General features: G+C 38.8%; 1 long non-coding RNA gene across 1 annotated transcript; it reads right to left on the bottom strand.

Annotated features, from left to right (window-relative positions):
- Nucleotides 1-5,463: 5,463 nt before the first annotated feature.
- Nucleotides 5,464-20,698, bottom strand: LOC138727991 (uncharacterized). The gene is made up of 3 exons (XR_011338652.1): nucleotides 20,537-20,698; nucleotides 16,478-16,579; nucleotides 5,464-5,580 (listed from the first exon to the last, which is right to left on the bottom strand). It is a non-coding gene; the product is annotated as an uncharacterized lncRNA (long non-coding RNA).
- Nucleotides 20,699-21,259: the final 561 nt, after the last annotated feature.

The raw sequence follows: 21,259 nt of genomic DNA, 5'->3' as shown, positions 1-21,259 counted from the left end.
AGAATTGTGAATTGAAATTGGGGTTATTTCCCATTGCTGTACAAGGATTCATAAAGTTTCCTATGAGATTTGTCTTGTCTCTTAAAGGAGATGGTTATCTTGAGATCAGAATGATGGCACCTTGACTCTGCCTTAAGTGGTGTGAGCCCGTGAAAGCTTCCAGGTGATAAATACTTCCAGCAGGTGCAGAGAGCTTTACATTCTTCATCTTTAATGAAAAAAAATAAACCAATTAATTTTGCTGAATGAAGCTGCGGTTTGTTTTTAGAGAGAAACCCCTTAGAGCAGTACCGTGGAAACCAACATGACAAAATGGGCCAGCTATGGCCTTGATGAAATTCTGGTCACATAATGGAAGTACACCATTCATACATTTGTCCTAATATCTTTTTCTCCCAGTAATAAATTAGAAGAAGCAGCCAACACATCAGGCAGCAGCATTAAAATGGTTCCTGTAATGCTTACTAATTGAAGTAAATGGGAACTTGGCCTGGGAGAGGACTGCAGGATGCTTTCCTTCAAATTGCAATAACATTAAGTCACCCTTGTTGCTGCAAAGCAGATTCACAGTAGTGTTACTGGTCATAATGTGAAATCTCTCTTGCTGTACACAAAAACATATGTTTTGTAGCTCAATTTTCAAAGAAGAATAATAGTTTTTACTGGAGCTAAACACAGCACAGAAGGGCACTACGCTCCATGCCAATTTGTTGAGCCAATACACCTGAATGCTGATCTGCAATAGCCTTCCTGTTTCAGGCCTGGATCTCTTTCAGTGCCATGGACAAAGTTATACTGTTCTGCTTAACTGTGCCAAATTATGTCACGATTTTTGCAGACTGGCTAATTGCCTAATGTGGCTTAGGTTGAGACCACCAAACTCATTGCTATTATTACCCCAGCCAAATACAAGTCTTCATGAGTGACAAATGGGGGCATTGTTCCCTCATCCTATGATACTATTCTATTCTTCTTAAATTACGATCATTAAAATTTTTCAGCCACTTGAAATCTACAAAGACATATTAAAATACAGCAAACGTGCTGTATCAAAGTGGAAAGGTTTTAAAACTGCAGTTCTGTCGTAGGATAATGCAGTTTAAATATAGTAACTGTTTTTTCCAGTCAGCTTGCTCTTTGATTTCATGGTATTATGTCAAGGGTTTTTTTTCCCCTCTCTCCCTTTAAGAGGCTTATAGGTTAAACAGCAAAATGTGAAAAAATACTGAGATGAAACTGTTACACAAACCCAGTAGAAAAATCAGTCATAAAATATGAATTTGAGTTTTGAAAATTAAGATAATCTGAGTTTGCTCTGAATATTTTTTTTTTTTTAATTCATAGGGCATGTGTGTTCCTGTATCAACAGGAGATAGGATTTGACTTCCACTGAGACTGAGAGACTGTGAATACAAAGGATAGTGTTGCTGCTGGGAGATTTCTAGAACTGGATCACTGTTCCTGCACAGAACAGCTGTTTGCTGCCTTGGTAATGAGATACGGTGAGACCGATTCTGATCTCAGTGACAGCAACTATAGGAGATCACAGTTTGGCTTGGTAGAGTTTTTCTTTTATTTCTGTGTCTTGTTGATAGTCACTCCATTGGAGTGTTTGCTACAATTATCTCCATTTCCCTGTTTGGAAAAATCTTTCTTTCTGACCTAATGCTGACATCAAGAGGAGATCTGAAAGTATGGGAGAGAGTAACATTATATCACAACCAAGATACATCATTCATATTTGAAAAAATAATTTAACCTTACCTGATGGCCAAGTAATTTCTCTTAATGGGAAATCAGCTTGACTGCTATCTTAAAAATACACAACTTTAGAAATAAAGCAGTGCTCAGTACCCATGAGATTTGAGTTCTTATCTCATCCTGACCTGAATTTTCCATCTAATTAAGGTCTAATTCTAATTAATTTGGCAGCTAGCTGCCATTTTTTCCTGTGTAAATATCCCTTGTGTGTTTCTGGATCTCAATTTTGCTCTCTGTTGAGGGGCTAGGGATACTACCAAGTTTGTAGGGGGCTGCATGGCCAGGCACCGTATTTTTAAAGTGGCAGAGTGTGTTGTTTGTAAGGTGCTATAAAGCTGGCCTACATTTTAGTTCTGTAACAAGTTGATGGCTAATTGGGTTGTCATAGCTGTGATCATACTAGTACTTACCTATAGAACTTAGTATTGCAATGAAAGCTGAATTACACTTTTACAGAACATGGGCCACCATTTGCTGAGCAATGAAGTTACTTCAGTTTTGAAGCTTTCAGTCTGTGGTCTCTGGCATTCAGAACAGTGCCAGTTCCAAGCTGGGCACATAAACGCAGCCTCATTTCTTACAGTGTTAAAGCTTCAGTTAAGTATTTTGGATAGTTTCTTTTTGTGATTCTTGAGTATGTTAGAAGCGGAAATGCTGACATGGAATTTAGAGTTTGCTTTGCACTCTCTTCAACATGTAATGCATGCCATTTTATATTAGTCAGGTTCAAGTGAGATAGCCTGGTACTTAGTGGGCTAATAAGAAGTCCTAGAAACTATCAGCTACAAGGCAGAGTAGTAATTACTGTAGATTAATAGTACCATTGTATATGTCTCTAGGAGCACTATAAATTCAAATTCCTTTCCTGCTTCATAGGTATTTATTGGGACAGAACCAAAATGTTGTGCACTGAAAGGAAAAGAGTGGAGAGTATCTATCCACACTGCTTTGCAGGATCCTGTTTGTGATAGGATGGATGGAGGAAAGGATGTCCAAGAAAAATACACAGACTTACACTTTTCATATGTTTGTATTCAATTAGTCTGTTTATATTAATCTGAGAGCAGCAATGACAACCAGAATGTAGCTCAGTAATGCCAGTTTTTTATCTTTTCACCTTCTATCTACTCAGGCTTTGTACAGTAAGACAGTTAAAGTGAACCATCTGATTTACTTGGTTTTAAAACTTCTTTTTCTTTTTTTTCATCTCTTGACCCTGCCAGAGGCTGCAATCAAGGTGCTATAAGCAATATATATTTCTTTTTTTTTCAGTGGTACTACTATACCGTGAACAGTTCCACCATGCAATGGTGTCTGTCATTTCATATATTTACTGGATCATAATTAAAAGTCTCACTCCTTCTGGCTTTTTAGGATTGAAAGAAGGACATCCAGATGCATTCTGTGTAGGTGAGTAGCAATAATGTAAGATTGAAAAGCTTTTCTTAGTCAGGGAGATTACTTCATTTTCAGCCGTTGTTTGGGGCTAATGGTACATGACTACCACTTTTATTAGACTTGTAACATTTGGTGATATGACACCAGCTGAAGTTACTTTCTGTGTTTCTTGTGGAGGATTTCCTCCAAACTCACAGACAGTTATTAGTAACATAGCAAAGAAACACACTTAAGTTTTCAGACATTGATAAATTTATCGTCTCTCATTAAATAAGACAATATGAAGGATTGAAACCAAATGATGTGTTTGGTTTACCAGTTTAATTATTCCAATCTGAACCATCAGAAATCTGTGTAACCCACAGCCCACAGGGGCTTTGTTTTTCAAAAGGCAGTATTTCTGTGGCAAGGTTAGTGATGCAATTACAATGTGCCTGTCACCTGACCTTCCCTTTCTTAAGGTCTTCACATCTGCCTCCTAACATGGGCTATTCAGGAGGAAAAGTGAGCCTGCTAGGCTGCTTTCATTCTCTTACTAATGTGAATCTAACCTATTCTGAACACGTTTTTCTTTAGTGGAATAAATGCTATATTGATCTTCCATGTTTCCGCTTACTCACCTCATTTCTACAATTCAATACAATCTGTATAGGTATTTCACAGAAATGACGGATTTTTCGAAGGGGCTTTAATGTCCTAAATTGCCTGCAGTAATTTGGTCACTCACAGAACAAAAATTCTTACAATTATCTGTCAGAGCTCAAGGCTTCCAACATGAGAGATACGGTTTTCTCTGGTGTTTGTGCATAGATTTCTTTTATGTCAGTGGTGCTGCATGTGAACTCAAATTATCCTGACCTACAATAGTTGTTCTATTTTAGGGTTCTGGGTTTCTAAAAGATTGTTTGAGTCTTGGTTGTTGTGGTTTTGGTTGGTTTTTGGTTTGTTTTTTGTTTTTTTTTTCCCAATTCTGTTAGTAAAAGAAAACCTCCCCTGAGTCATATTTTAAAAATACTGTTATACCCTTAAAGCTGCTTCTGCTCCTATGTCACAAAGCATTACTGAAAAGATATTCAATTTTACCACCTACAATTGCTCAGATGGAGAACTTCAAGAATTCTTTTCAACTCCCATGTTGAAACTATGCTGGCAGAATTCTTATTCCTAGAAGTGCAATACAATCCTGCTGTGTGCAGGTTGGACTTTTTATAAGAACAATGCTATCGAGCTTATAATTTAATATTGATAACATTATCAAACATTATTGTTAATAATTATAGTGCTGATATTGTGGTTACTACTACTTCATTAATAATTTGCATTTGCAACTTCTTCTAATCAAGGACCTCAAGCATTTCATAAACTTTAATGAAAATTACATTATACAATATCCCTGAGAGAACAGTATTATCATCCCCGTTTCACTAAAACAGGAGCTGAGGTTCAAAGTCATAGTCACGCAGTCTATGGCAAAACTAGAAATAGAAATAGTCTCCTGGCTCCCAGTCCTGTTTCTTCTTCAATCACCCTAAATAGTTTCTGGTGTAGTTTTGTAATACATTTATCACATGATTCAAAAATCTTGTCCTCTTTGTTAAGGAAAACTAAAAAAGTAAAAAAAAAAATTTAAAAGTGATTAAAAAAAGGAAACAACCTAATTTTTGAACAAGGTTGCAGAAATGATTCTAGCTGTTTCATCAGCAGTGCCATCCAAATTTCAGGAGTTAATCCTGACCCTAAGTACCCCTAAAATAGATGTCTTTGCCTACAGCTAATCAACAGGCTTACTAAGATTGCCTAAATAATTTATGTATAACCAACCAGTGGAAACTAGATCTGTGATTTCCCTAGATACATATTCTGCATGTATCATGTATATCATTGCCTATTTCTGATATTCATTTGAAATTCAGTTGGGACATTTCAGAACACTTTCGTACTCCAGCTGTATAGCGCTAAGAAAAAGCCAGCTGGAGACATAATACAGTATATTTGAACTGGGCAAAATAATATTTTAATTCCAAATGCACAGTAGGTGAAGATTCTGAGTTTTCTGTTCATGAACAGTGGACTAGAATTTAAAAAAAATAGCTCTAACACTGGCCCATATGGATAAGTATTTTGTCTCTCTGTGCCCTATTTGGACAACAAAAATAATGGCATTTAGCAGCAACATTCAAAGATAATGTAGTGATATGCAGTCAAAGAGATAAATATGAGATATGAAAGAGTGATTAAATAAAATGAAAATGAAATAATCTATTTTTTCTCATTTATAGCATAGAAAACGTGAAAAACATACAGTAACAAATGGTGCTTTTTGGACACACTTGCGTCCTGTTGCCTTCAATGGTGTAGTGAAGTGAAGCTTGGATGAAGTCTCACTCCACTGTGGAGAGAACAGATTTTCTTTTCCAGTGTCTGCAAATGGAAAGCAAAAGGATTAGCAGATGTTGTCCTACCTTGTTCTGACTGCAAAGTCAAGGACCTGTTTCACATCTGTAGCTGAAATGATAGGCACAGTACAAACTGTCTATCTGGAGTTCATAACTTTTATCCAGAATTCATAACTGGAAAACATATTCTGTCTCTTGGCTAGCAACTGCTAAGAGACAATTCTTGCTCATGTCTGCTTCACTGTGCCAGGAATGCTGTGAACTGTTTACTGTACTTGTTGGGACTAGCTGCGAAATTAGGGCCAGGTTGTAGCTTTAATCAGCCATGCAGGAGGTGGAGGAGGAGCACGAGGTTCTCCAGGAATAAATTAGGTGTGGCAGCCAGAAATTTTGCAGCAGTCACTGAAAGAATACAGCAAGCATTGTTGCTACCCCACATCTGCTCAGCCTTATGGGTTGGCACTGCCTTCATCTAGGGAGTTTATGGCAGCACTGAACCAGAACAATGCTTGTATAGCTCTTTATACCTTTTGCAAAAGTAGTGTGAAGCACTGTCATTCCAAATCACATCATCTTACATGCATCTCTACCTCCCCATGCTATTTTTATCAATCCAATAACGTCCATCTATTCTCACAGTTAGCAATGTCAATTCCCCGTATTTCTGTCTTTGCATCTTCCATCTCTGCACAGTTGAAATTTCTTCAGGCCTAAGCCTCGGGGCAGTATGTTGAGTTCATGTATTATTCCCAAATGTGAACTTGATTACCTTGCACATACAAGATTTTTCACACTTCAAATGCCACAGAAAAGACCAAGAAGAAAGACCAATGAAAATCTCATTGAGGATGGTAAAGACGTGACTTATTTCTAGCCTGTATTCATGTAACACCTGTTTACGACAACTGTAGGAAGGGATAAGCAGATTTGCTAATTCATATTTGCTATGCAGGACTCCATGCTGCTCTGTAAAGCTGGAATATTTCTACTGCTTAGATCAACCTTTAAAAACAAGCACCACTTTTTTCAAAATGTCCCCACTCCCCAAGTCATAGTAACCTGGCAGTTATTCTGTCAAAACTGGTGGATACTCATCATCCATAAGAAAACTTGGAGTACTCAATCTCCTTGTGTGCTGAGACAAATTTAGGGTGTTTCTACATTGTAACAACTGGTAGAACCTCAAAATATTAAAACTGGGCATTTCATAGCCATTCTATGCTGAATATGAAGTGCTGGAGCCATTAGCCTCTGCTATTGCATCTATGTTTCTTCTTCCTGTACAAACATCTTGATTGATGGGAAAGAGAAAGACCTGTATCTTTCTGTGTGGCTGGGGATGTATGCAACTCATCTCAACCGTAGCAACATGCTATGTCCAACTTCTTGATTAAATCACTTATCTCCTATAGATTTACAATTTTTGCTTGAAAAGCTGTGGTTTGCCATCTGAAAAGAGTTTTGACTTTCTAATAAATCCTTTTGTCTGATCCTCGCTGACACAGATGATATTGTCATTTGTTAATGTTTCTGTACATTTTAATTCCTTCTGAATCCTCCAAAAAAAGAGGCCTGAAGACCGTGGTAAACTGAAGCAGTAGCAATAGTTTACTTTTTTGCTGCTTTGGCTCAGAGAAAAATCAATTATTGTGATTAGGAAAGAGGCTCAGTTAAATTTATTCTCACTTCAGTTTCGTGAAAGGATTTTCTTCCTTTCCTGAATATGATGAAATAAAAGCAGACATTGAAAGATTTTTTTTTATGAAGGGAGTATAAAAATCTCAGGCTATAAATTCACCATGACAGTAAAAATATGTATCAGACTTTTTGATGGGTTGGCTTAGTGCCAGTCAGCAGTCTATGCTAGATCATGTGTTGTCTACATGAACCTTTTTTACTTTATGCTGCTATAATCTTTACGTGTCTGTTCTCTCGCAAGCTGAATAAATGTTATATAGTACATTCTGTCCCATTTGTGACAAGTGCTATTGTGGTCTACTCTGGGTCCATGTTGGAACAGTATATAGATGAGAAATCCTAGTTACTTTTTGCAAAGAGAGTATCAAGGAAGATATATAGAGAATACAGATGAAAACCCAAAGCTAAACTGCTCACTTTTGGAAGTAGCTGCATTAAAACAGCCTGCTGAAACATATTTTGGAAGGTCATTCTCTTATTTCAGCGGTGTTTGGGAGAGGTTTGACATTTTTATTAGTAATTGTTTATTCTTTGAGGTGTAAACCAGCTGTTGTGGCTTTTGCATGACTAACTCTGGAAGTATCAGAGATAAAACTTACACTTTCAGAAAATTCTAGAAAAAGCTGTACTATATATAGGAATGCCACAATCTCAGATCCTCCCAGACCAAAAAGTAAATGATACGTAAGTGGCAACATAGGAATCTCCCTTTTCTGAAGGCATAAAGTTTCCATTTTTAGCTCTAAATGTTCATGGCCTTCCACCTGCTACTAGGCCAGAGTGGTGACCATTTGTTGGCTTGCAGGGCTGTGTCATTTCAGAAAGAAATTCCACTTGAAATGGAGAAAGTGAACATTTTTGTGAGGTATATATTCAATTACTTACATGACAGCTGCTTGAAGACAGAAGCCAAGCACTTCCAAGAATGATTTTAAATAGGCAGAAATTCTCCACAAACCATTCAGCTTTCTTTTAACTGGATTCATACAGAAACAGCAGATAATTAATTGAGCTCCAAATACATGTCATACTGGGTTTGCATTAGCTGAAAGATTTGGAAATAATTAAGAGCAAAACTGTTAATACTGCATTTAAATAGCTGCTGCCTATCTGTCCAGTATGAAAGCCCAATCTGTTGTATTCAATCAGCTTTCAGCTGCTACTTGCCAGTAGCCTAATTCCCCAGTCTTGTCTCTGTGCTGTGCTTGTGCATTCCACTACCTGCTAAGTTAAACCCCGCTGTCCTGATTCTGCATGGAGATTTCTACTGCTATTCAAACTATCCACACTGGTTCAGAATATAGCCCCAAACCTGGGTGCTGTGTGGATTCTCCATACAAACATCCCTGGTTTCAGTGGAGCACCACATGGCTGAAAAGAGGAGTCGGCAGCTGCGTAGCTAGATCACAGGATTAGGGCTGTGTTCATTCATACCATTCTCTGTACATTTATGCAGTTTTGACAAGCTGTTGACCTGCAATATTTCCACCTTCGGTCATCTTTTTTTAAGTGATGCAGTTGACAAGGCAGAGTAAGTTGCTGAGCCAAACTGGGACGCTTCAAATGAAAGAATCTCTCAGTTTTCCTAAATCTCTTTGCATGTGTATTTCAAGATCAATACACTGGCTAATCATTTATATTGCATAAGGATTCAAAAAATCAATAACTGAACTCCTTATGTACTGAGCTTGTGCAAGGTTCTGTGCAAACTGTGAGTGAATGCTACAGAAAAGGCTCTGCTTAGGTCCAGCAGTTATAAAGCTGTACAGGTAGCATTAGAAATACAGTGCAATGAAGGGGATTTTCAGGCTGAGAGGCATTCTAAGCCTCAAACCTGTACCACCAGTTCTTTGCTGAGAAATCCACAGTAAAAATGGCAAAGTTCATCGCACAGGCATTTGGAAGGAACTAAAGAGTAATTCATTGACCTTCGCAGATTAAGTAATGCCTAGTGTCATAAGGAAGTGATATTTGAGTATCAAACATGTACACAATTATTTTCTATTAATCTCAATGGAAACAATCAGGATTTCCTGATCCTAACATGTTTCGTGTTCTTGGCATCTTGAATATATGTTTTCTGTCATCTGTGGGCAACACAAAACTCAGTACTTAAAGCATGTCAGAGGATGCTTAGTGCATTTCCTGCCTTTCTTTTTTTCTGGAAGTGTACGTCTGCAGGAAAGAAGGAAGATTGCTAAGGAATGGGCGTGCAGATGGGATACTGAAGGCTCTGTGCTCAGCTCTCAAATTTAACAGAAGTCTCAAAGCCAAACTCTGTGCTTCAGTTTTCACTAAATTAAATGAGACTGAAGTGTTTGCGTAATACAGAGAAACTTCTTACTTCCACTTGAAGGGCTTTGAGGTAACGAACAGTAATAGAGCAACAAAGAGCATTTTTGCTGCTTTTGCAAAAGAGAACAGAATGAAAGAGAACATGAATGAAACCCATGTGATAATTCATAATCTGCATGCAATAAAATTTAAATATGTTATTTTTTCTTTTATAGTTTATTAACTCCAAGAGTTTTTCAAAAATTTATGGGAAAAATTTATAGGAAACATTTTTTTTGCTTTCTTTTGGAGAATGAAATTAGCTGTTCAAGTGCAAATGAATATGTCACATTTTAATATGATTTGAAAGAAAATGAATTAGTGGGTCTCCTTCTCCAGTCTTTTTTCCACACCTAATTCTACATGAAGATTTATTTTCAGATTCACTATGTTGGTCTTTCTTTATGTGGCTTGTTGCACACTGAAATAAGATTTGCCATGCTTTTGCTAAAGTAATATTTTTGCAGCTATTTCTTTTATTTAGAAATTCTTGGTACAACATTACACATTTTTGAAAAATTAAATCAGTGAAATAGAGAAAAAAAATCTGTTTATCAGTTTTAATAGTTGAGTTCATAGTTGTGCGGCAGATGAAGAAAAAAAATTGGAGCAGTCCAGAGCCACTGGACGAGAGAATCACTTTGCCTTGGGACATTGAGATAATTTATCTGGGTGGCTTAGAAAAAATGCTAGATAAGACTGATACTTGGAGAGGCTGAGCACGTCCAGGCTTAGCCTTTGGATTGTCAAGAAATGAATAAATCTAGCAACTGGCATCTGAACATGTTAATGCTGTAGATTCTAGCATGGAAACAGGGAACTGTATTTATGAGGCAAAAATATATCAGAGATTAATTCATTTCTATATATAATGTATACACGTTACATATACAACATCTTTGCCAAAATGTGAGTAATTTGCAAGCACAGTGAAGTTAGAAAATGCCAGAAAAAATGTTGCCTTTCCATGTATATGCCCTAAAGTAATCTTTAATTATATGATTGCTGGCATATTTTTCTAACTCTGAAATTTTCTAATTTCAGTGCATGCTTGATTTTGCAGTCTTAATACTTTTGCTTTTAAATGAAGACTTTGGGGATGTATTTCCCCAGGTTTTTGAAAAAGCATTTGAAAACAATTATATTCCATCCTACCGACAACCAGATGGGTCATCATCAGATTGTAACCTTTATCTGTCTTCCTTTATCTGACTCCTCAGCAGCAAGAACTGATGTCGGTGTGATGCTGAAGTCTGAGCAGTGATGCTGTGTGTCTTCTGTGTTGTGGGTGTCAGATGAAAAGCCTGTAAGGCAAGGAAGCACCTGAACTGAGTTTTAAATATGTTACTTATTATTGTTCTCTTGTCTTTTCCTTTTCATTAATGCTCCATATTGTGCAACCATTAACAACCTTGCTTAGACAGCAGCCACGTAAACTTCATCGAATGGATTCTGTACTGCCTTGTACCAGATGTGAGGTCACCTCTCCTCATGCAAAATTAATGTAAGATGTCGATTTCTGATTTGCTAACATTTTTAAACTACTTTGCACGTAGTTGATGCAGCTGTGAATGGCAGCACATAATCCTACAGAATGCAAATCCAGGGCCCATATGCTTAGGAGAGCTACACTTTAAGCTGATGTTTTCACCATGGTTAAGTCAGAGTAGTCACATCGGCAGCACTGTAGTTTGATTCAGTGTACTAAATCGTTATTCTTCATCTACTTCTTTCCATTGTGGATTGAAGAGTTTTGATCAATAGTGGCAGCATGCAAATCCTCACAAAAATTGTTGATTTCCTAAAATCTACTGCCATGCTCCGGCATTTAGTCTTTTCTATGGCTAACTGACAGGGTAATATTTCAACTCTGAGCACAACAGAAGATATTCACCTCTGCTGCACTGAAAAGGCTGTGCAGTCCTGTGTTCTGAACTGTCACAGCAGAGGAGCTTTCAGGACTCAGGAACCTGACTCTAATGAGATGGCTCAGAGGTAGAAAAAGATCCTCCCTATGAAGATGCAGACAGGATGTGAGAGGGTTAAGTACTTACTGCAGTTACTTTTTAGTTGATTATTTTGAGCCAGGTCTATGCACCTGGTACTGAAACTGCAAACTGAAAGTTCTCTGTAAAATCTGGAAGCAGCAACAGGCTGCCTTCCACAAATAATACTGGAAGTTAAACAGTGATTTCACAAGGTCCAAGACACAGTATAAATAAGAAAGCAGAAAAACCCAGGAAATCCTTAGTTAATAAATGTTTTCTTTTAAACATTATATGCTTTTCTTGATCTCAGAATCCTTTTCAGAGTAGACACTAAACTGAGGGAAGAAAAAAAATTTTCTCTGACTTAGGCGAGATATTTTGACATACTGAAAGCAGAGTTTGTTCTCAGGCTTTTCAGGGTTCATCTAAAAGCTTGTCGATGTGGCAAAAGGTAAGAAACCAATGAAATATTCCATAATCAAGAGACCAAGCTTTTGTCAGAAAATCTCCAGGGCCTCATGCTGACACCAAACTCAGTGTCTGGTGACTGCAGGAGGTGGGGTTAGAGTAATGTTTTGAAATGAGCAATCACAAAGGATGTGCTAGGCACCTTGGGCCAAATTCAGCCAGGAGGTAGCTGTATCAATTTTACTGGATTTACACCCAGTGGAATTTGGTTCTTTTTATTGTGGTCAAAATCAATGCTCAGGTTTAAATTGAGCAGCTGTGCAAAAGTTGCAAATTCTTCTTTAAAGAAATAATTTTAAAAATCATTCAGTTATTTCAGGTAAACACAGGCACTATTTCAGATAATTGATTTTGCTGTTTTCATCTTTGGCTCCTAAAGCAAGTGGAGTTGCTCAAAATTGAAAAGGAGGGAAATGGGAACAATTTTTATTAAGTTTTTTTACTTTTAGTATGCACTAGTACTCAGTGTTTCTAAGGCCTGATTATCCTCAGTCCACCCCATTCCAGATTCAGGGCCTGTTTAGGTCACAAGTATTCCTGTTCTGTCTAAAGCATCATCTCTGTCTGGTATTTATTACATAGTCCAGTGGACTGAACGACCTGTGAATGGGCCAAATGCCAGAGGAAAACATGCGCAGGCTGGAGGCAGCCAAAAAACTACTGGGCAGTCATTGAGGAGCTATGAGGGGGTTTGTCCTGTTTTGTTTATGTGGTTTTTTTAAATCTATGTGGTTTTTTAAAACCACAAACTTTGCTCTGGAAAATACGTCTTTTGGCTTTGTACAGGTTTCTATATTCTGTTCAGCCCACTTAGTAGTATATTAACTTTCACATGATTTGTTTCTTCTCTTACTGTCGCCATGGGGAGGAAGTGTTGGAACTGTAGTCCTTGCTGTGTGGTGTTGAGGTTTATTACTTCTATGTTTGCATTACATGCAAATGAGTAGCTACATCTTGCTTTGGAGGGAAAGGTAACCCATCAGTTCCTGAGCAAGGTCAGCAAACCTGGTACTTGTACAGAACACGTGTAAAAAGTGTGGCTGTGGGTAACCGTTCTGTATCAAAGGGAAGGATTTTCTTTATCCTGTCTCAGAGCAGTAGGGAGGCATTTCAGCAGCCATTACAATAATTTCTGTATCTTGGGAGGCTCAGAGTTGCTGTAGCAACCTTTTGCTAGATAGGAATTTGGCTGGTGAAGCCCCACAGGAATCTGCTCCCACTCTCGACTCACCTCTCACATCACCGGTCTCAACTGCCAGGGAGAAACCCCAGCTGTGAATCGGGGGGGGGGGGGTGAGGGACCTCTTTCCACGGGTTCCTCACAAAACCTTCCCTTAATTACCAGGATCAGATGCTTTTTGGCAGTTTGCCATGGAGGCAGAGCTTCACTATGCGTAGAGAGTTCTCCGCCTGAACCCAAATTGTAAAAATGGTCATAGTAAATTTTGTGCATACAAACAAGCCCTTATTCATGCACTTGCAGATACAGAAACCGAACATGCAAAAACAGAGAGTGCAGTTTTAGAGACCAGTGTGGGAAGTTTGACTGGGAGGCAGCAGTAGTTCTGGTGACACAAAAGAAGTATTATAAAGTCACCGAGGGGATCAGGCAGATGGGAACAGACTTGAGTAGGAAGGAATACAGAAAAGGTCCCCAAAGCCTGTTACTTAAATTTGGATAAAAAATGAAGTGTGATGTTGGTCAGAGCATGAGGGGATGCATCACTGCTAAACCAGTTCCTTCAGAAGTGTGAAATAGTTTCTAGAGTAATGAAAGACAGTTTTTTGGCCTTCCAAGCTGCTATATGGTTGAGAAAAATATTTGGAAGGTTTTATTTATAGATAGTATTGCCCTATGGTTATAGAGAAAAGACAGTTATTTTGGACTCATGGCTTCTATTTCTAATTCTATAGGTGACTGTCATTGTCAAACCAGAGGACTCTGTATATAAAGCCTAGAAAACAATAAGTAATATGATAGTGCAACAAATAACTTAAGCTGCCCCGATCTGGTATTTCTGCCAAAAGAAGTTTTGCTCCCACCTTACACCTTGCTGCTTGTTTCCATCCCTGTCTCATTCCTTATGGAATGGTACAGGCACTGGAAAGTTATCCAGGGAAGAACAAGTTTATTTTAACCAGGTAGATTCAGTGTTCAGATCTACAAGCAATTTTACCAGTACAGTTACCTGTTCAAGCTGTGAACTGAATGCTGAAGAGGCTGGCTGGACTTTTTTCCCTGCATTACTTCTAAGGTGAAGAGCTCTGTGATGTGGCTGGTGCACTGGTGCCAGCAAGACTGAGGGGTGGCACGGCTGCATATGGGAAGGACAGCAGGAGAAGGAAACCGACTGCAGTACCTTAAGCCCAGACTGAGATTTCAGAACGCCAGCTATAGCCTTGGTCTTTGGAGAGTTCAGTTAAGCAAGTATGCTCAGAGCTTATCTGACACCTATCAGACTGGGTCTTCCTAAGTCTGTGTGCTGCCTTCTGTTGTAGCTCTGTTGGAGGAGGAGGAGATGGCGTAACTATTGTTTTCTTTTTATATATTGTTTAGTGATGGTTGCTTTGAAATCAGAACATGTAAAGCCAGTTCCTTCCTTGGTTTCCAGTTCCTACTCCCAGGCCTGCTTCTGTAACTCATTAATAGTCTGCTTAGACTAAAATATCAAACAGTCATGGAGCAGGTACCAAAAAAAGAGGTGGCTTGAATTAACATGTCAAGCTGGAAAACTAGTTGGATAAGAAGCCAGCCTGCGCTCATTTTTGCCAACTGTGTTGCAGGGCAGCTGCGTCTGGCAAGCAGACAGGTAGGGAACTTAAACATAAAATTGTCCAACAGGGATCACCAAAGCTCGCCTTGAAGCACTTGGAGGCTCTTCCTACATTAGAGATGTACCAGCTTAACAAAAGAGATAATAAGTCTATGAGGTTAAACCAGGTCAAATCCTTATTGCTAACGCAGGACCTAACTCTTGCAGATATTACTTTAGTTTGCACAGACAGGCCACTAAATGCAGCAAACTGTGAGAAATGCAGTTAAACAAATTTTGATTTGTGTCTCTAATGATTATTTTCACTGGTTTAAAGCACAAGAAAAGCAGGGTAAATTCCAAAGGACAACAATCTCTGCGTTGGTTTGTTTTTAACCAAATACCTTGCAGTTTGAAGCACTTTTTAATTATACAAGGAAGAAAACTATCTATACTGACAGGTTTCTCAGGCTGCAGAAGGATGCCAGGTCTTCAGTAGAAAGTGGGTCCATGTATGGTTATGGTCAGCTAAATGTGTCGCTGAGTGGCAGCAAGAAAGGTGAGTGGGTTCGGAAAGCTGTCTGGTCTCTGTGCACCAGCAAAGTAATCAAAACTGAATATGGACTGTGCCCTAGTTAGACTTATTCTAACTATTCAAAGCTGCGTGTCATTTCATGCAACTTGGGATACAGCCTGGGCTCTGTTTCGGGGGTGTGTATGTGTTTTTTACTGTATATTTTTAAAAAGAGAACCCAGATCTCAGGAATCTATTCACAGCTAAAACACACAAGCTCTGGAAAGGTCAGAGAGAGGCATCTCTAGCTTTGGTAAATAAACAAATCTCTGTGGCTGGGATGTTGTATTAATAGCAGTAGATTTGGTTTCGCATTGTGGAGCTCCTCCTGTTTCATTGCTATTGCAGATAAGAGAACACAAAATGTTCCGTCGCCCTCCCCATGAGAAAACAAGCCAACAGGCAGCGGCTATTGTGTTTAAAGATATTACTGAGGCAAAGACCTGGAGAACACAAACACTCACATTTACATTGAGTAACTACTGGGTCCCACAGCCAGCACAACAGTAGCTCAATGTTATTTAATGTCTGACATGAAAGAGTTTGCAAGACAAAATCACTACAGTAGAAACAACCTGAAAATAAGGGTTGAGCTTTAAGCAGATGGAAGTTGATGTTTCCCTTTTGTATTTTTCTTAGTGATTTGGCTGCAGCAAAATAATGGGTCTTTTCTGCTGCTTACCCTATTAACCACTGCTACAATCTGGTTTACCTCACTTTGCAACCTGGAGTTATTCAGACCTTCATTACAGGATACTAGGATTGGAGAAGTCCAAACAGTTCCTGAAAGGAAAAGATTTCTTATGAAATTGTAAAGCTCTCTAACTTAGCAGAATGCATGTGTAAAATAAATTAATCGAGCTGTAGCCTAGAGGTTCTCTACGCAACTTACTTGGTAATAATAAACTCTAAAATTCCACATGTGGAATATTTGGCTTTGGACTATGTACTCCTGAGTGCAAGGCAACTCATGTTAGCTAGTGGATGAGAAGCATGATGGGAAGAAATGAAGGATTTGTCCTTGACTAGTTAATGTATATGACACATGAAATTGCTTTTACATCATTAGGCTCCTGTTCCATTAGCTAATACATGCTTAAGACATACCTCTTGTCCTTAGTGGCCCCTTTGCTCCAGATCAGGCATTAGTCCAAAAAGGAGACAGTCTTCTCTTCTGCAAATAAGCATCTTCTGTTGCAGAGCAGATTGCTAGATACAAGTAAAAATAAACACGATCCAAATCAGATAATTCTCCTCTGAACAGTTGTTTTCCTTGCCCTTGAAATGTCATCAGCTACAGATTTACTTCTTTCCCTTTCTCAGGTAGAGAATCTGTTCAGAAGGGAGATCTTCCTGCATGCAGAAGGCATTTTGTAAAACTACACCTCTACATAGGATACGTAAACAAACCAAATGACTCAACAGAAAAAAAGTTACATGTAGTGAGATATTTCCCTCTAGGGATATTTTCACTGGAAGAACATAAAACCTTTGGCAGAAGACAAAGACACTGAAATCACCAAAATTGTTCTTTCCCGAGTCTGAATCTGACCAGTCTGGAATCTAAATTTTGGGTGTGGTGCCTGATCTGGCCTGAAGGTCACAGTCCACCTTTCTATCTGTCCCGGGAAAAACAACAGTCTCAGCTGAAGTTAAGATGCTGCTTACACAGAAGTGTTGGTAAGTGAATGTCACTGCCCATCTGCTATACTAATTGCATTTTACAAAAAAAAAGATTAATTATTTCTTCTAGATCAGTACATCCGCAAGTTCCTCTAAAAAATTCATAAGAAATTCTGGGCAGAGACAATGAACTTATTTGACAGCTACCGATGACTCTTTAAGATGATTATGAATGTTCAGAGACAGTAACAGTCTTCGTACTTAGGCATAAAAAAAAAATGGTAATTGGTCCATCTTGAAGCTTCTTTACCATTTGAGAACAACCCCAAATTTAATTCTGCCATCACAGGAATTTTGGCTGAGTTAAATGTGAGAAAAGATTTCAATTTTGAGCATGAAATTTCTTTTAACTGTGATTTCTGATACAACATATGCCATAGAAAAGAGGAAAAAACCCTGCAGTTAGTGTGAGGGCCTTCCAATCTTTCTGAAGGATCCTATGGGCCCCAGTATATTGGTGCTTGAAAGGATTTCAAGCACCAGGGGACAGGACAAGAGGGAATGGCTTCAAGCTCCGCCAGGGGAGGTTTAGGCTAGACGTTAGGAAAAAATTCTTTACAGAAAGGGTCATTGGGCACTGGAACAGGCTGCCCAGGGAGGTGGTTGAGTCACCTTCCCTGGAGGTGTTTAAGGCACGGGTGGACGAGGTGCTGAGGGATATGGTTTAGTGTTTGGTAGGAACGGTTGGACTCGGTGATCCGGTGGGTCTCTTCCAACCTGGTTATTCTGTGTGTTATTCTGTGATTTAATATAGACATTCTTGGAAAGGAGTGAGTTTTATTTGTACCTGATACCAATAGGGTTTTCCTTTTCAAACCAATTTAATAGTCATCAGAGCTGTGCTGTGAATAAGACATTCTAAATAAAATGAAAATCTTTGCGGAGAACATTTTAAATTAATTATATCATAAGCTGTGAAAATGGAAATGTTTATTTTTTACTTTAAGAGATATAATTGTGACATTTCAAAGCTATATGTAAGTCATTTATGTACCGGCCACTGGAAAAGTAGCTCTAGAAACAGAGTGTACCAATTTGAATTATTCCAAGAATATCATGTTCTTAAAAGGCAATAGACATTCAATTCCCCAAACATGAGAATAATATGGAAATTCATTCCCTTATAATCTCAGTATTGATCCAGTTTTTGGCTTCCTATAAATGGATTTGTGTGAAGAATGTCTTTACAGCTGAACTTTTGCATAGTGATTTTGGCAGATTAAACCTGATATGAAGAACTTAAAAACTATTTGAATAGCTGAGTTTTCCTGCATATAATGAAAGGCAGCAACCAGACCCCCGATTGTATATGCAATAATATCATTACTTTTCTGCTAGACAAGGTCTGATTTCTGATTATATATTAACATCAACAAATTAGGGTACTTCCAGGAAGATGGATACCCAACATCATTATTTTAGTATTCCATGTGCCTTTTAAAAATTTCTTTTTTCTTTCAAAAATGAAGCCTGTTCTCTGTGTTGCAGAAGGAGAATGAGGGCAGCTCAGGCCACCCCAAATCTCAGGAGATCAATAGTGTTAGCAGCTGATGTTCTAATTATGGACTATTTGGGTCGGACTCTTTTCTTCTAGCTAGATGTGACTTGGTTGACTTAAAAGAGGTTAGTTCATTCAGTTCATAGGGGTCATAGCATGAGTAACCATTCCCCTAGCAACTGCCATCCTGTAAGTCATAAGGAGAGTCTAACATTTCCTGTAAGCAATTTGATTTGATAAGACATTTTAATGCATATTTTAATGATATCGCATGAATTTCTGGCAGTTATGTTATTATTACATTTGAATTAGTTATGTATATTTTAATAAAGCTCAGGATGAAAGCTCTTACTCAGAAAAATAGTTATGAACGTTTCCTTTGCAACATCTCTCTCTCAGTTTTGCAAAGGCATAGATCAAAACCAGGCTGTCCTGCTGCAGAACCATTCATGCATTCATACCTTGAGCTGACCATGTATCAGATACATGATGAGGTAAGGTTTAATGTATATTCTAAATTTTCATTGCTTAAGAGATTAAAATATATTGCCTACTTGATTCCTCTACTTTGGTGTTTTCTGCAGTCTATCGCATAAGCATTTTTATACTCTCTCTGCTGTTGTATTTTACCACGTATTAACCATCAGCCTCACAGAACATGTTCCATGTGTTTAATGTAGCATTCAGTGTGGCACTTAATAAAACTCACTAAGTCCTGCCTTACAGCAAGTGAGGCTTAATGTCAATGGTGGGGATACAGTAATTAAGGCAACCTGTTTGCTCTTTCATTGTTCCAAAATCCTGTTCAGGAAATCAAAAGGGATCTGTCCAAGACATCACATCGGAAAAGAGACTAAGCCTGACTGATACCCTCAAGTAGGCAGAGAGGTTTCCATGACTTTATGTTCTAGTTTCACAGATGCCTACATTCTGTGAGGGGAGGACAATGCATTTATGGAGAGAGAAGCATTCCCTGGAAACTCAAAAGCCCAGGTGATCGTTCTGCATCTTTCTATTTCATTTTTGAGCATCACAGAATGGAGGGGAGCATGGCATCTCTGACAAAGCTAATCAGAAGTTATGAGTATTAATTTCCTGCCTTCCAACACGGATCGCCTGGTAAGCATTTCTTAAATGACAAAATGTTTCTGTCTCATTTTTCGTTATTTAGATCTGTGATCACTCAACATCCCGTTATGGGAGGAGGTTTTGATGAAGGGGAGATTTCATCTTTGCTTATGAGCTTTTTAATAAAACAGCTGTTATTTTTCTAATTTGTCTTCAGATTGCCTTGAGCTGATCGCTGCAGCTCACGAGGACATCGGGAGCTGCAGACACAGGTGCAGCTCTGCAAAAACATTTCCTTTGATGGCAACGGCAGTTCGGAAAGCTCCAGCTCCTTGTTCTCTGTACTTGCCCACTTGCTCCTTGCATGCTGCTCTCTGCCCCTTCGGTTGTATTTTTACAATCTTGTGTGGCTATAAACTGAGTAACTGGGTTAATAGTCGTCTTTCACCAAGAGGCTGTGATAAGCCTGACCGTGCAGGCCCACAAAGAGTTGTGCCAGCATAACTGAAAAAACAATTTCACAATTATTACAAGCTGGTTCAGAAGATGGTACTAGAGAGCAGGGTGGTCCTACCTCTTCTCCCAGGCTGCCAGTTGTTTTTTCCTAACTACTCAGTAATGTGCATGACTGTGTGCTAGTGCAATCCATCAATGAATATTCACACCTAGAAGTTTTTAAGTCATTTGGGACAGGATTCTTTTGAATGCAAAGCTGCTGTCTTTCACAGGCTCTCTACCCGGGGCTGTAAGTGGGAGTGAGAGTGCACTCTGCCTGTGACCTACCTCCTTTCAGCTTCTTCCCTGTGCTTTATGTAGCCCACTCATCTTCGCGTAGACCCTTCTGCTTGTTGACAGCGCTTTAAATAATAATTTATTTTTTAAAAGTTATACAAACAGCCAGAGCCTGCAGATGGCACCTTGCAGATACTGCGTTTGTGGGCTGAGTCCACAACCCGTGGCTGCAAACAAGCTTTGCAAAGGGGTTTCAGATGGGTCAGCTCTCCAAAGCCCCTTAACGCAGTCAGTCAGACAAGCAGTTTGGTGACGAAGAACAAGGTGGTTAAAACCAGAGGAACATGGGAGTGGGGACTGATTTTTTTTCACCATTAGTGCAGTTATGGCTACAAAACAAAAAATAACATCTTTTAAGTGGACACATTTTCTGATGGCTCTGCTTGGAGCAGATTGGCTGGGATTGCTATTGGCGCAGGTCTAACGGTGGGAGGTGTGTGCATGGAAGACCTTGGAAAGATAAATGGTACAGCAAGACCAAGTCATTATTTCAGTTGAAAGCAGAGTTCTCACTGCTATTTTACTGGAGAGATTTTGGTTTTGAATAAGCTTTGGCTTAAGTCCCATGCAGCCTATGCAGCACTCAGCACTTTAAGATCTATCTAATTTTTTTGGGGCTTTCTTTTAGATTCTGGGTGCAGATCACTGCTGGATTTAATCTCCTGGAAACCTACATCCTCATTGTATTCAGGGAGCAACCACAGTGCAGTAAGAGGCGTAATCCATGGACACTTACTGCGTGCTTTATCTTTGGCCAATAATTGCCCTCAACTTAATTAGCTAATGTTGTGTTTAGGTATTCAATATTTATGCCCCAGTGAAGCAATAACATCGCAAAGCACTCTGTT

The sequence above is a fragment of the Phaenicophaeus curvirostris genome, chromosome 17 (assembly GCF_032191515.1).
Source record: "Phaenicophaeus curvirostris isolate KB17595 chromosome 17, BPBGC_Pcur_1.0, whole genome shotgun sequence".
NCBI classification, from domain to species: Eukaryota; Metazoa; Chordata; class Aves; order Cuculiformes; family Cuculidae; genus Phaenicophaeus; species Phaenicophaeus curvirostris.
Note: the sequence above shows the minus strand (reverse complement) of the source record. Positions and strands in the feature narration are given on the sequence as shown.